The sequence below is a fragment of the Girardinichthys multiradiatus genome, chromosome Y (assembly GCF_021462225.1).
Source record: "Girardinichthys multiradiatus isolate DD_20200921_A chromosome Y, DD_fGirMul_XY1, whole genome shotgun sequence".
NCBI classification, from domain to species: Eukaryota; Metazoa; Chordata; class Actinopteri; order Cyprinodontiformes; family Goodeidae; genus Girardinichthys; species Girardinichthys multiradiatus.
This window is the reverse complement of record NC_061818.1, coordinates 28427616-28444262: the sequence shown is the minus strand read 5'-3', so window position 1 is coordinate 28444262 and position 16647 is coordinate 28427616. Positions and strand designations below refer to the sequence as shown.

The 16647-nt window shown below is 42.4% G+C and overlaps 1 protein-coding gene across 1 annotated transcript in view; it reads left to right on the top strand.

The window, feature by feature from the left end:
* The first annotated feature begins 3165 nt into the window (after positions 1-3165).
* Positions 3166-16647, top strand: part of LOC124863700 (sphingosine 1-phosphate receptor 2-like) — a 31506-nt gene continuing 18024 nt past the window's right edge. The window contains exon 1 of the mRNA XM_047358137.1: positions 3166-3279. The gene's annotated coding sequence lies outside the window, so the exon portion shown is untranslated. The remainder of the gene's footprint in view (positions 3280-16647) is intronic.

The following is a 16647-nucleotide window of genomic DNA, read 5'->3' as shown; positions in this document are numbered from 1 at the left end:
CTGTCACCGGGTCACGTCACAATCAGCCCTCTCTGCTTTCTTTGTGCAGTCAATGTGGAGGCTCTATGTGTTTTAAGGACCTTTTTTCTTCTCTGTGTCTGACTCAGTGCCAATATTAATACTTTGGTGAAACAGAACATTCAGATAAAGACAGCAGTGAGACTGGGAGGACATTCAGTGATAAACTTTGAACCCTCACAATGAGAACAGTCAGGCTTTGCAGAAAGGGATGGGCTGCTCCCACTCAGCATCCAGCAGATAACCATGGTGAATTTCATGTTTTTGTGATGCGATGAAAATATAATTATGCCTTTAACCACATGCATGTTGGTCTTGTTTGACACACGTGGCTTGACTGGCCAAGAAAGGTTTGCCTATATCGTCATGATAATTGCAGAGTTTAGTGATCTACAGACTGAGAGAAAGAGTAGTGATAGAGAAAGCATGTGGGTGTGCGGAGATAAGTGCAGGTCGCTGGAGTCTGCTTGCCTGAGGGTCAAGAAGGTCAGCTCTGATGTAAAAACATGGAACGCCGTGAACTGTTGCTGCGTGGGAAAACTCAGAGAGAGGAAAGGGGGGAATATTTTCAGGTCTGTTTGGAATAATTGATGGGCGTCCTTCAGTTGGAGTATGAGTCAACAGAACACTGGTCATATGGAGAGCAGAGGAGGGAAAGGAGAACGAGGAGAGTTGGTCCTTGAGCAGATCTGGTTCCCATTAGACACAAGGCCTGGGGTCGGTTTGTTTGTACAGGCAGAAGTTCCCAGAGGAGAGTACAAGCAGCTTGATGTTGCTCCTCCCTAAATGGGCCGCCATTGAGGGGAATATCAGCTGCTGTGCTTCACTCTTTTGGCCCTCTGTCTGGGTCTGCTTTCTGCCTATCCCAACCCTTCTGGAACAAAGTCCAAAAGGGTCCTCCAAGTTGTTTACGGATGTTCTCTGTTTATGTGCTCATCATGAGAGCTGAGCTGAGAGTTCCTGTCACTGCCTTTGGCCATGATGGCACTCATCCCAGCTGTGTGATGGATGTGTTACTCACATTTCCACCTAACCCTCTGGATTAATCAGCTCACCTGCATGTGATGGGCATGCAGCGACAGGTCTGCACTACTTCTATGGTTTAGGCCACAACAATGTGCTCACACCGTCTTGTGGGCCTAAACACAGGCCGATCAATCAAATCTTTTCACCGCTATAGTAAAATTAGGGTTGAATAACACTGTTGTGTTGTGTCATGGAACATTTTCTCAGTCTGCATTTTGTAGCTCTGTCCTCCTCTGTTATATGTTATTTCTGCTACATGAGCCTGCAGGGAGGTTTTGGTTATGTTCTACATTGTTTGCCTCACTGCTCTAACTATAAAAAGAAAAAAGTGACTGTAGCACCAGTGTTTCAATTCAGTTTTTATTTATATAGCGCCAATTCACAACACATGTTGTCTCAAGGCATTTCACAACAGTCAGGTACATACATTCTAATTAATCCTAATCATTGAACAGTGCAGTCAGATTCAGTTATTTATTCAAATTGGCTAAAAAGGTTTTCTATCTCAGGAAACCCAGCAGATTGCATCCAGTCAGTGACTTGCAGCATTCCCTCCTCCCGGATGAGCATGTAGAGACAGTGGACAGTCACTGGCGTTGACTTTGCAGCAATCCCTCATACTGAGCATGCATGTAGCAACAGCGGAGAGGAAAAACTCCCTTTTAACAGGAAGAAACCTCCAGCAGAACCCGGCTCAGTGTGAGCAGCCATCTGCCACGACCGACACAGTGTTGTGAAGTGAGGGGCAATAGAGACTCCCAACGTCAACACAGCCCCATGCCGAAACACTAAAAGATAAATGAAGCAGGAAGACTGATTGAATGAGCTTCACTTTGACACCAATGTGGTGCGGCAGACGGGAGCTGAATAGACCTGATCGCACCGCGAGTGACTCAAAAGGAAGCAGAGACCCTGTTAAGGTTGCGGTAAAATGGTGAGGAAGTTCTCATCTGCTAAATTTGGCTGCATGAAACAGTCAGCAGAAGGTAGGTGGAGCTGTGAGGGGTCAGGGTGGAAAGGGAAGAGGATGATGTTTCTCCCTTGCAGCCCCACAGGGAAAAGTCAGGGAGTAGGTTTGTGATTTATGGAGGTAAGAACTGTACAGCAGACGTTTTTTTGTTTTTCGGGCTGTTCATGGGGCTGGAGGTGCAGCTAGAAAAGAGGTTAGTGTGCAGAACTGATCCAAATCTAGAGTAAGAGCTGAATTTCATGAGGGCCATTACAATCATTTATCTCACAGAGCTAATGAACAGTTTGACATTTCCTTTACAAACTGTGCTGAATTATAAGTCTGTCTGAGAATAGTTTTGTTAGATTATTCACAGACTTGGATGAGAGAATCAAAACAAAAGAACTTTGTTTCTAAAAATGAAATTAAGAAACATTTATGCTTTTTGAGTTAACAAACCCCTTAACCAGTTAAATACTAGCACAAAATGAATTCAATCTTAGTCATGGTTTTTCTAATTGCATACTTGCGTGCTCCATTTGTATTTCTAAACTCAGATTTACTTCCTAGGTAATCTTGTGTGTGTAGCATCAGAGAAAAGGCTGAGGCATGGATAAACATTTGAAGTTTGCACAAATCCAGAGGGTTAGATGCCCTACTGCTGCTTTGGCATGAGATAAAATGTCTAATCTGTTTTAGGTTGCTAAGATTATTGCCAGTCACAAAAGAATTCGTGTGAATTGTTACTCAATGCCACAGTTTTGTTTTCTTATCCAGCTGCGATATTCGTCAGTTTTTATGAAGCATCTCTCTGTGGCCATTGCAGTGTTGCCAAATTCAACATTTTATGAGTGGATACACACGTCTTTGACTTCGCATTTGCCATCGTTCACCTCAGCTGTAGAAGGGAGTGAACGCTTTCAGATTGTCACAAAGATGCTGCCCTTATCATACATGCCTTTAGGTCAGATAGCGATGCAGCAAGCTGCTTTTCCACTCTGCACACTTGGAAGACTCTTATTGCATGACTCACAAATTAGCAAGCAGAACCAGACCTGCTGGCAAGCAGCAGCATGAGCTCAGAGTCATCATTTTGTATGAGGCTCTTTCACAGACACATCAGATCTGCTGACGCTAGACTGCTTTCAGATGTGTTTGGGGAGAAGTCAGTACAAGGGCGTCACACTTAAGCCTCGCTGGCTCATTATGGACTTCATCTGGGAGAATGTGATGGTTCTGATCAATGGGACGGGCATTGTTTGGTAATGAAAGAAGGCCCCATGCAAGTAGGTGGAATCTGGAGCTGCAGTTAATTATCATTTAGCATTGTTTAAATGCACTTTAAATGTAAAGGAAGGTAATAACATGCAATTTCATGCTTTTTCTACGGTCTCTAACAACGTTTCTTGAATTAAAGAAACAGTGGGTCTTTATTAAACCTGCTTGCAAAAAATGTCATGGTGCAATTAGTTCTATCAGTGTCACAATAGACTTTTTGTTTTTCACCTTCTCTATTACTCAAAGTAAAAGGAAATTTACCATCCTTTCGAAACAATCTGTTTGTTGTAACTCTGAACACTGTCGAAAGTTGGAACCCAGTGCAACAATTCACCATGTCAACACCATTGGAGAAATTCACGACACAAATGCCAGCTGATCTGATAGGTTTTCATTTGCAACAACATGCTTGTATTTGAAGACAAAAAAGGCCTGAAACCTAATAAGCTTTACTTCTTGATTGTATGCAGGGCTTTTATTTTGACAAGCCCTCTATCTAGCTTAGCAGCATTAACATAAGCATGTTTTTTTTTTTTATTGCATAAAACAGGACTCTAAGATGACTCTCAGAAAACAAGAAGGGACACTTATGCAAACAGTCATATGCATTTGATGAGTCAAATAAGTTATGCATAAAAAGAGTAATACTGAGAAACTTGTTGAAAGCGCCAATATTTTTTTTATTCTTTGTACTTGTTAGGACATGAAAGACATTAATTTCAATCATGCTTGTGTTTGACAACCTTTTGTAACAAACAGTGTTTGTTCCTTTTTGTCAGTTATCACTGCCATCTTGCAAATACATTTATAGGCCAAAAGTCAGGAAATGCACTGCAACGATGCTGCAGCAGAGAGCGTGAAACTGAAAAAAAAAAGAAAAATCTATGTAAAACGAAAAGGGGAGAAAGTGTCATCAGCAACAGAGTAAAGAGTATTTTTTTCTCAGTAACATCTTACAAAAAATCTCTACGTTTCACAATGGATTTTAAACTGGATTCTGGCTTGACTTAAAGTGAAAAACATGCAGATGAAATAAGATACTTTCAAGTATTGCATGATAAGATATCGTGGCTTTGTAAGCCTCACGTAGATTAACTTGCAACATCTGGGCTAAATTGATGCACAAGTGTGGATTTACTTTAAGGCAACACCTCAAAACCCGTGCTTCCTTGTATGACATCATAGATCACTGAAAAAACAGCCAATATATCCAGAGGAGAATAGTGGACTTCCAAAAATTTCCAGATGCCTGTAGCTGCCATATTCATCTGTTTAAAACAAAAATACAAGTAAAAACATGATGGAAATGTCCAGCCGTCTGTCTCTGCCATTCAGGAAGGAGACATTTTCTGAATGTGTTAATCAACCATAGAATATAAACTGTATACCTTGTGAACATGTTAGATGAAGCTGGTAAGAGAGTGTCTGTATCTACAGTAAAACCACTTCTTCTGCCTACATGGGCTGGAAGGCCATTTAGAGAGGATGATGCCTTATTCTAAAAGCAGTCTAAAAAGGATCCTTACAGTTTGCAAATGCACTCAGGGACATAGACTTCAACTTATGGGCACATGACCTGTGGTCTGATGAAACTACATTTAAAGTGGTTGGTCTTATTGACCATAGCTACATATGGAGGAAAAAAGCAAGCATGCAAACCTGAGAACAACTGGGAAGTACAGCTCTAGGAACATTATGTTGTCATGTTGTTTTGCTTGTCAGTCATCATCAATCAGTCATTTTCTACCGCTTCTTCCATAGTGGGTCGTAGGGAAGCTGGTGCCTATCTCCAGCAGTCTACGGGCGGGAGGCGGGGTACACCCTGGACAGGTCGTCAATCCATCGCAACACAGACACACACAGAACTAACACATTCATTCACACCTAAGGACAATTTAGAGAGACCAATTAACTTAACAGTTTTTGGACTGTACGAGGAAGCTGGAGTACCCGGAGAGAATCCACGCATGCAGGGGGAGAACATGCAAAGTCCATGCAGAAAGACCCCCGGCCAGGAGTCGAAACCAGGACCTTCTTGCTACAAGGCAACAGTGCTACCGACTGCGCCTTCGTGCAGCCAAAATTGTTCCTCACAACATTGATTGCATCACGAGAATAAGATAAACATTATGAAGCATGATTTTAAGACATCAGGTGGGAAGGTAAAGCACGGACACAAATGGGCCATGATCTTATTAATACCCTGAACTGAGTTACGAAGCGATGAATGGACAATAAGTCTATGTTGTAGACAAAGCCCCGATTACAGCTCATAAAAAACTTGAGGCCAAAACCAAACAGGTGTGTGAGAAAGGCAGCCAACAAACCTGATTCAGTTACACCCATTCTCTGAGAAGCTTGTAGAGGCATATCCAAAATGTTTTAAGTTTTAAAAGTAATTCTACTAAACACTGAGAAAATATATTTAAACTTTTGAAGTTCAAGGAAAAATATCCTAAGTAAATCTGCTCTTTATTCTGATAATTCACAATTAGCCATTTAGTAATCATAACTAACAGGACATATTTAGTCTCATTTAATGTCAGAAGGTGAGATAAAATCGTCTTTTTTTTAGACATTTTCTTTTGGACATCTGGCTTCGGCTGTCAGTGGGTGGTTGCAGCTCTATGAAGAATTTTGTCAGTCTGACCTCAGAGCAGTGAAGGCTTGAGCAACTGGAGGTGCTCTAGCTGCAGCCAGTAATAAACAGCTGGGGAGGAGAGTGAAATGGTGAACCAAAGATGTGTGCTGATCAAAGCATTGTTTTCTGGCTGCCATGTGGAAGTTTGACCACAAGGGAGGCAACACTTTGCAGCCAATAAGCATGGAAAGGGAGACAGAGCTTTCTTTGGTTTGACCTTAATTCAAAATGTCACAATGAAAAATTACTTCAAAATATATGCACAATTTTTAACAAAAAAGCTGATATTGCTATCATAAAAAGCTGATGTCATTTTCTCAACGACTATGAACTCTTAATCCGCCCTTCGAAGCCTTTCTGTGATTCTTGCACAAACGCAATCATCACCCCCCCTGGGGGAAGCTCTGGTCTCCTACCTTGTGTCAGTGTGATGTTTCTGTCCAGGTCTGGCTCATGTTCATTGTGTGCATGTTTACGTCTGTGTCAGCTTTAACAACAACAGGGCTTCAGGGTGTATCAGAAAAGTGTGACATCTACACCCCTGCTGCCCTCCTGCCATCTCTCCTTACGTCCTTTGTGCTTCTGTTTATTGTACATTTTACAGCTTTGGCAGTGCCGCTCTGTGATTGCTCACATTTAAACACAGGCAGAAAGTTCACGTTAAGTAACAGCTGGATAAAAGTAGTGGCCCGACCCTGATCCGTCATATCTTATGACGGCCCAACACCCATTTCCACCCTCTAGAACACTGACCCCCGGGCCGCCAAGATCCAGCTTGCAGTCGGGAAGTTGAATATTGTCTCCTCGGGAAAAGAAATGCACACATTTCAATGCATTTCTCCAAACAAATATTTAGCAATCTGCCTCAAGCAAAAACATGCAGAGAGCATCTTACAACGTCTAACCTTCTTCAGGCTAAAATCCAATAGGTACATGCTTGCCCTGGTTACCAAAAGCTTATTTCACACTCAACTGATTAACTTGACATCCTATACTCTTCTGCCTACAGACATCTACAGTCTTGTTTCCATTTCCTCCATCGCCTCCCATCAACATTTAGCAGAAGATCTAAAAAAATCCTCTGTGTGGACAGAAAGAAATGAAGCAGGTCTGTTTTTTGTCTTGCTGTGAGTGAGGGATGTGAAACATCTGTGAGCATGTACTTTTTCATACCTCAGAGAGCATGGAGCATTCTTTGAAATACCACCTTAACCACAGAGGCCAAAGAAGAAAGGAGATGTCTTATGTGACAGCTGCAGATGTGACAAAACATCGTGACAACACGTATTTTCAAAACTAGATTTTACATTCTTTATTTGGTATAACAAAAGAAGAACCCAGCACAAAAACAGATAGGTTGTTTTTATTATTCATAGACAGAGGTTACATTTGCAGTCAGGGAAATTAAATGACAGTTGGACCACATGGCAGAAGGGGTTTGCATCACTTCTGCTTGTACAGAGTGAAAGCAGACTTCTGGTTATAAAGTTGATGAAAAGATTCTCATGATAATTGCATGGATTTGGAGTTGTTGTGATAAGGGTACTTCAGTAAGCCTGTGCAAACAGTGTGATAATCTGCAGGAAGCCACAAAAGTCACTACTGTAACCCCCAATGCAACCTTGGGGGCCCCACGCTTTGCTGTCCATTATCACATTTTCCCTGAGTGAATCAGAAGATCTTAAAAACAACACCCAGTACTTATATTTAACACCAAAATCAGACAGACATTTACAGAAGTAGACCATGGGAACAAACTTTTCAGGCTCCATGGCGCAAATAAATTAACTTTATACACATGTTAGATGTCCCAGCAAGTGGGCAGACCAGTAAAATGTAAAAAGAGGCATGCAGTTAAAATGCATTCTTCTAAAAAATAGATTTAATGTTTTGCTGAATATTATTACCATTATGTGTTGCTAGCCCTAAAAACATAGCTTATTTTAACATTACAGAAACGCATCTGTTTTTAGTGTGAACAGATAAAATGATCAGGACACAGACAATGATTCAGATGTCAACACTGCACAATGAACAGATCAAGTTCTTATGTGTCGGAATAAAAAAAACTCCTAAAAAGCAGTAAGATAACTCTGCAGGCTTTCCTGTTTTCTTTTTTGTTTTGCGTAGGGGGTTTGAAGACAATTTGCAGGGTGGACGGATTTCTTCTAAAGCTGTGAGCAGCAGAGACATGCAGGTTAAGCCCCATGTTTAGAGTACAGAGGAAGATAAGCAGGCCCGACTCCAGGCAGCTCTCGGAAGAAGCGACTGAATCTCCCTCCATTGCTGTCTGCACTAATTATTTTCATTGCAATTATTTCAGCAAAGCAAAAGGAAGAGCAATTGGATGCATTTTTATTTCGTTCTTCTGTCAAGAAATACTAATGTGTACAGGTCCTTCTCAAAATATTAGCATATTGTGATAAAGTTCATTATTTTCCATAATGTAATGATGAAAATTTAACATTCATATATTTTAGATTCATTGCACACTAACTGAAATATTTCAGGTCTTTTATTGTCTTAATACGGATGATTTTGGCATACAGCTCATGAAAACCCAAAATTCCTATCTCACAAAATTAGCATATTTCATCCGACCAATAAAAGAAAAGTGTTTTTAATACAAAAAATGTCAATCTTCAAATAATCATGTACAGTTATGCACTCAATACTTGGTCGGGAATCCTTTGGCAGAAATGACTGCTTCAATGCGGCGTGGCATGGAGGCAATCAGCCTGTGGCACTGCTGAGGTCTTATGGAGGCCCAGGATGCTTCGATAGCGGCCTTTAGCTCATCCAGAGTGTTGGGTCTTGAGTCTCTCAACGTTCTCTTCACAATATCCCACAGATTCTCTATGGGGTTCAGGTCAGGAGAGTTGGCAGGCCAATTGAGCACAGTGATACCATGGTCAGTAAACCATTTACCAGTGGTTTTGGCACTGTAAGCAGGTGCCAGGTCGTGCTGAAAAATGAAATCTTCATCTCCATAAATCTTTTCAGCAGATGGAAGCATGAAATGCTCCAAAATCTCCTGATAGCTAGCTGCATTGACCCTGCCCTTGATAAAACACAGTGGACCAACACCAGCAGCTGACACGGCACCCCAGACTATCACTGACTGTGGGTACTTGACACTGGACTTCTGGCATTTTGGCATTTCCTTCTCCCCAGTCTTCCTCCAGACTCTGGTACCTTGATTTCCGAATGACATGCAGAATTTGCTTTCATCTGAAAAAAGTACTTTGGACCACTGAGCAACAGTCCAGTGCTGCTTCTCTGTAGCCCAGGTCAGGCGCTTCTGCTGCTGTTTCTGGTTCAAAAGTGGGTTGACCTGGGGAATGCGGCACCTGTAGCCCATTTCCTGCACACGCCTGTGCACGGTGGCTCTGGATGTTTCTACTCCAGACTCAGTCCACTGCTTCCGCAGGTCCCCCAAGGTCTGGAATCGGCCCTTCTCCACAATCTTCCTCAGGGTCCGGTCACCTCTTCTCGTTGTGCAGCGTTTTCTGCCACACTTTTTCCTTCCCACAGACTTCCCACTGAGGTGCCTTGATACAGCACTCTGGGAACAGCCTATTCGTTCAGAAATGTCTTTCTGTGTCTTACCCTCTTGCTTGAGGGTGTCAATAGTGGCCTTCTGGACAGCAGTCAGGTCAGCAGTCTTACCCATGATTGGGGTTTTGAGTGATGAACCAGGCTGGGAGTTTTAAAGGCCTCAGGAATCTTTTGCAGGTGTTTAGAGTTAACTCGTTGATTCAGATGATTAGGTTCATAGCTCGTTTAGAGACCCTTTTAATGATATGCTAATTTTGTGAGATAGGAATTTTGGGTTTTCATGAGCTGTATGCCAAAATCATCCGTATTAAGACAATAAAATACCTGAAATATTTCAGTTAGTGTGCAATGAATCTAGAATATATGGATGTTAAATTTTCATCATTACATTATGGAAAATAATTAACTTTATCACAATATGCTAATATTTTGAGAAGGACCTGTAAAAAACAACTTGTCATGTGCAAGCATGACACATTTCCTTCTTTGTTTTTTGGGGATCTTGGTCACACTGTCCAACTCAATTCTGATCCACATGATCTTCAAAAAAGCGACAAAAATATATACCTTCTTTCGGTGTGACTGTCAGGGCAGAGAATGAAGATTCTGGAAGTCGGCGGTGCATTTCCTTTTTATCTGGAAAAGAAAGTGAGGGCAGATCTTTACACAACTCCTCTGTGTGTGTGTGTGTGTGTGTGTGTGTGTGTGTGTGTGTGTGTGTGTGTGTGTGTGTGTTTGTAGTTGAAACAGTTCAATGTTTTCTTGTGCAGATGGATTAGCAAACACACAAGGGCACAGATATATCATTAATTCACAGGTACAACTAAAAACAAACATTAGGCTGGCAGTGTGGCATACTGGAGCCAAAAGGATTTATTTTTATTTCATAATTACCTCACTTGTATCTGTGCTTAATCTTTATATACTGTAGATACGATGGTAAACAATGGGTGGAAATTTCCAACCTCTCAAGACTCAGAGCCTGAGAACAGTTCGTATGTGCTGTTAATGACTTCCCCAGTGTAATCCTGGGTCTAAAAGGAGGAACGCTCAGTATTTAGCTGCACAGACCACTTTGCCTTTTTGGGGTCTGTTTCTCTTTGAACTCAGATCTGCAGAAATGATTACTTCAGCTGTCAAACACAGATATGTCTTCAGCATAAAACCTGGTTATTGTCAGGTTTCTGTCAAGTTCAACTGTAGGTTGGGAGACCACAACTCAACTGAACAACGTGACAGTTACTTCATTTGGTAAATGCAGAGAGTACATTTAAACGAACGGCTCTGCATATGGGAAAAAACGGCCCTTCAACTGTAGGTTGGGAGACCACAACTCAACTGAACAACGTGACAGTTACTTCATTTGGTAAATGCAGAGAGTACATTTAAACGAACGGCTCTGCATATGGGAAAAAACGGCCCTTCAACTGTAGGTTGGGAGACCACAACTCAGCTGAACTACGTGACAGTTACTTCATTTGGTAAATGTGGAGAGTACATTTAAACGAATGGCTCTGCACATAGAAAAAAACACCCTTTTGTGAAAGATAAGGCTTCTTGATATGTAATTGTCTGTGTCAGCACTTACAGTAATAAAATCTGCTTACCAGAACACCTATCGCTGATTAATCATTACAGTTTCCTGTCTAATTTGTAGAGAAACCCAAGTGCAGCTCTAGTAAAGAGTTAATTAAGCAAGACATTTCCTCGTTCACCTTTGTATTCTTAGTTAACAACTCCATTTATTGTAGAAACACTTCACTAAAATGCAACATCAGCGTCGTCTCAGCAGGCAAGACTCATAAAAACAGTACCGTCCCACAGTGTAAAGGACCACATGTCCGCTAGCATGTGAAGTAACACTCATCAGGGATGAAGGGTGGGTACAGCTGCCAGATGTGCACAGTCCCCCGAGTCCAGTGCACATTCTCACAGACAATGGAATGTTTGTGAGGAGCCCCAACAGGAAGTGAGGTAAGGCCTTTTGACCCCTCCCCTAAAGGCCTAGTGAGACATGAGAGCAACAGGGCAGCTTTAGCTGAGCAAGCCCCTGAAATTGTGCCATGGTAATTCCATGGACAGTGGGCAAGGCAGTCCATAAAGGCTTTCTGTAAAACAGCCATTGGTTCAGTGAACCTGTTTTCTTTCTTTATTCTGTAAGAAGAACAAATACTTACGAAATCATTGCGAGGCTGGAATGGATACATTCAGTAAGAATGGATTACACACAGGGTTATGAGGGGTCAAAGTAACAAAAATTAACTTGTAATGAATTGAAGGTGTGAAATACTGAACGTGGTAAAATTGAGTGCTGTAAAACCCAACACATGATTAATATGTGAAAATCTGTGAAAATTAGAATCTGTGAATTTGGAGGTCATTAAAATGATAACATGGTAAATATTAATGCTATAAATTTTAATGTTATCAAATTTAACGTTGCTCGTTTTCATTCACTGCCTTGATTTGAGCGCCTCCATTTTTACCACTTCAGTTTTATCATTCATTACGTTCACAGTGTAATTTTTGTTACTTCCAGTAGCTCGACATACGGCAGCAGCCCCGGTGCGCCAGTGGAGTTTTGTAGAGCGTGATCTACAATTTCCCTTGATTCATTGCTGGTCAAAGTGGATTGTCCTATTCAGGTTGGAGGGGAGTTCCTGCCTCAAGTGGAGGAGTTTAAGTATCTCGGGGTCTTGTTCATGAGTGAGGGAAGAATGGGGCAGGAGATCGACAGTCGGATCGGTGCGACTGCCACAGTAATGGGGGCACTGTGCCGGTCCGTTGTGGTGAAGAGAGAGCTGAGCCGAAAAGCAAAGCTCTCAATTTACCGGTCGGTCTACGTTCCTACCCTCACCTATGGCCATGAACTTTGGGTCATGACCGAAAGAACGAGATCCTGGATACAAGCGACTGAAATGAGCTTCCTCCGTAGGGTGGCCGGGCACTCCCTTAGAGATAGGGTGAGGAGCTTGGCCATCCAGGAGGGGCTCGGAGTAGAGCCGCTGCTCCTCCACATCGAGAGGAGCCAGTTGAGGTGGCTCGGGCATCTATACTGAATGTCCCCTGGACGCCTTCCTCAGGAGGTGTTCCAGGCACGTCTCACCGGGAGGAGGCCCAGGGGACGGCCCAAGACACGATGGTGGGACTATGTCTCTCGGCTGGCCTGGGAATGCTTTGGGCTCCCCCGGAGGAGCTGGAGGAAGTGTCTGGGGAGAGGGACGTTTGGGTGTCTCTGCTGAGTCTGCTGCCCCCTCGACCCGGTCCCGGATAAATCAGAAGACGATGACGATGACGAGGTTTTGCGTTTCTCGGCGCCAGCTCGCTTAGGCAGCTATCAGCCGACCGAGCAGTATTCCCTCCCTCTTCAGTAGAAGGTGCCTGATTCCATTGTTGAAATAAACTTTTGAAAAGATATACTTTTGTTTGTATATTTGACTCTTTTGAATAATAGGTTGCTGCCTAAACCAGTAGCCTATTATTCAAACCCATGGTGCGCAACAGTGAATTTTTGAGTTAAGTCCTTAGTTTGGTTGATTTGTTTCCTTTGACAAATAGTCACCACACATAGCCTGAAAATAATCCTACAGAATCATATTTACCACGTTCAGTATTTCACACCTTCAATTCATTTCAAGTTAATTTTTGTTACTTTGACCCCTCATACAGGTTGTCTCAGCAAGAAAGTGTAAATATATAGCAGAAGAGCCAAAGTTATTCAAATTGTTTGTTATGTGACACACAATGTCTCATCTGGAAATTGTATTTACTCATGCGATGCTTCCACAGCACTAAAGCTATAGGTGAGTTGTGTGATGAACTAAGTAAAAAAGTACTTTCCTTTGACATTATCTGACATCATTTAGCCTAATATGAATCAGAGCAGGAACCAAGATGTATAAGGATCTTTTCAGCGGTACCATCTGCTTCCTGTTCTTAGTTTGTGGTCAGAGAATATGAAAGTCACATGCTGTCACGTAAACCTTTCATTTTCCCCTTTCGCTGTTGTGAAATACAGTAAATAAATTGGCCATGCAAAAAAATTCCTAATTTTTTGATTTGGGAAATTTTATAAATATTGAAGCAGCTCCCTCAGATCCCAAATGGAAACTCATATCTGTTGCACAGAAGCCAGGAAGAGATATTTTGCGAGCTAAGTAATACATCAGAACATTAGGAAGCCCCTCGCCTTTACAGACGCATGACATCACTGCCACTAGGGATGACTTACAAGATAATGACTGAAGACACTATTACAGGGGTTGGACAATGAAACTGAAACACCTGGTTTTAGACCACAATAATTTATTAGTATGGTGTAAGGCCTCCTTTTGCGGCCAATACAGCGTCAATTTATCTTGGGAATGACATATACAAGTCCTGCACAGTGGTCAGAGGGATTTTAAGCCATTCTTCTTGCAGGATAGTGGCCAGGTCACTACGTGATACTGGTGGAGGAAAATGTTTCCTGACTCGCTCCTCCAAAAACCCCAAAGTGGCTCAATAATATTTAGATCTGGTGACTGTGCAGGCCATGGGAGATGTTCAACTTCACTTTCATGTTCATCAAACCAATCTTTCACCAGTCTTGCTGTGTGTATTGGTGCATTGTCATCCTGATACACGGCACCGCCTTCAGGATACAATGTTTGAACCATTGGATGCACATGGTCCTCAAGAATGGTTCGGTAGTCCTTGGCAGTGACGCACCCATCTAGCACAAGTATCGGGCCAAGGGAATGCCATGATATGGCAGCCCAAACCATCACTGATCCACCCCCATGCTTCACTCTGGGCATGCAACAGTCTGGGTGGTACGCTTCTTTGGGGCTTCTCCACACCGTAACTCTCCTGGATGTGGGGAAAACAGTAAAGGTGGACTCATCAGAGAACAATACATGTTTCACATTGTCCACAGCCCAAGATTTGCGCTCCTTGCACCATTGAAACCGACGTTTGGCATTGGCATGAGTGACCAAAGGTTTGGCTATAGCAGCCCGGCCGTGTATATTGACCCAGTGGAGCTCCCGACGGACAGTTCTGGTGGAAACAGGAGAGTTGAGGTGCACATTTAATTCTGCCGTGATTTGGGCAGCCATGGTTTTATGTTTTCTGGATACAATCCGGGTTAGCACCCGAACATCCCTTTCAGACAGCTTCCTCTTGCGTCCACAGTTAATCCTGTTGGATGTGGTTCGTCCTTCTTGGTGGTATGCTGACATTACCCTGGATACCGTGGCTCTTGATACATTACAAAGACTTGCTGTCTTGGTCACAGATGCGCCAGCAAGACGTGCACCAACAATTTGTCCTCTTTTGAACTCTGGTATGTCACCCATAATGTTGTGTGCATTTCAATATTTTGAGCAAAACTGTGCTCTTACCCTGCTAATTGAACCTTCACACTCTGCTCTTACTGGTGCAATGTGCAATCAATGAAGACTGGCTACCAGGCTGGTCCAATTTAGTCATGAAACCTCCCACACTAAAATGACAGGTGTTTCAGTTTCATTGTCCAACCCCTGTATCTCCTCAAAGAAGGTCGAATAGAGGCCTTTTTTACTCTAGACAGATCCTGCAGTCTCAAAGGTAGTACTGATGACTACTACGTTGTGACTTACCCTCACCTCACCCGTATTACAACTAAAGCCATATAAAATGGATTAGAAATCCAATTCAAATTGGATTAAAAAACATATTTCATCACTGAACAACATACAATTTAATTCATATCAATGCCATGGTATTTCTGCAAAAGGAAACAGTGCCAGGAGGAATTCAAATGTGTAATCATCACACTGTGATCTGCTAGAAAATGGTTTTCTATGTTTTATAGCAAGCACCACCCCAGGACTTGCCAAATACCACCATCTTGATAGATATTTTACACAGCAGTACCACATTGCTTCGGTTTGTTGTGTTTTATCATAAAAACAAAGAATAGTAACAATAATAATAATAATCAGCAACATTCTAAATCCAATAATGCTACCTTGCCTATAAAACCTAGCCATAGCTGCAGTAAAAACAGTGAATTGAAACATTTGACAATTAGTTCGGGCACTGTACTGTAAAACCCCCTTTCGTGAACATGCTGCTGCAGGATTTCAATGCACAGTTTATAGAGATGGCTGGCACTGAGCATATTGATATATCAATACACAATACAGAAATTCAATAGGCTTCCGTTTTTGTTACTGGAACATGGTTAAGTTGGGTATGATGTCATTCGACTTCAGAGGCAAATGAAACACAGATGGTTTCAGAAGGTAGACGTTCTCAGATGTTTTTCCACTACACTTCTCTTTTGGGAAGTTTCTGGACAACACGTAATTTCTATATAGTTTATTTGTAAAGCGCCAGTTCACCACAAATGTCTTCTTGAGGTACTTTACAAGAGAAAAAGAGCCAATTGTTATCCAGGAATATACAATGAATCAAATTCAATTGAAATTCAAATTGAGATATTCCAAAGGGAAATTAAATGTTGTAGCTCATATTAATATTCAATCTGAAATAGTCCAATCAGTTGAAATATATTTATTTAAAAATTTTCGATTTTGGTCCTAGTTTTATTAAAATAGAGTTAAAATCCCTTTAAAACATTGAGTAATTGAATTTTTTGCAATCTCTTATCCCCAACAAGTATGAGGCCACAGTGGACACACATCGCATAGTTAATTCGATCACATTTACCAATAGTCGAACCTCGGCTTCAGGAGGAGCAGTGTGGTTTTCGTCCCGGCCGTGGAACACTGGACCTGCTCTATACCCTCTACAGGGTGCTCGAGGGTTCATGGGAGTTTGCCCAACCGGTTCACATGTGTTTTGTGGACCCGGAGAAGGCATTCGACTGTGTCCCTCGTGATGCCCTGTGGGGGGTGCTCCAGGAGTATGGAATCGGGGGCCCTTTATTAGGGGCCATCCAGTCTCTGTACAAGCGGAGCAAGAGTTTGGTCCGCATTGCCGGCACTAAGTCGGACCTGTTCCCAGTGCATGTTGGACTCCGGCAGGGCTGCCCTTTGTCACCGGTCCTGTTCATAACTTTTATGGACAGGATTTCTAGACGCAGCCAAGGGCCGGAGGAGGTCTGGTTTGGGGACCAGGGGATTTCGTTTCTTCTTTTTGCGGATGACGTGGTCCTGCTGGCCCCCTCTAGCCAAGACCTACAGCATGC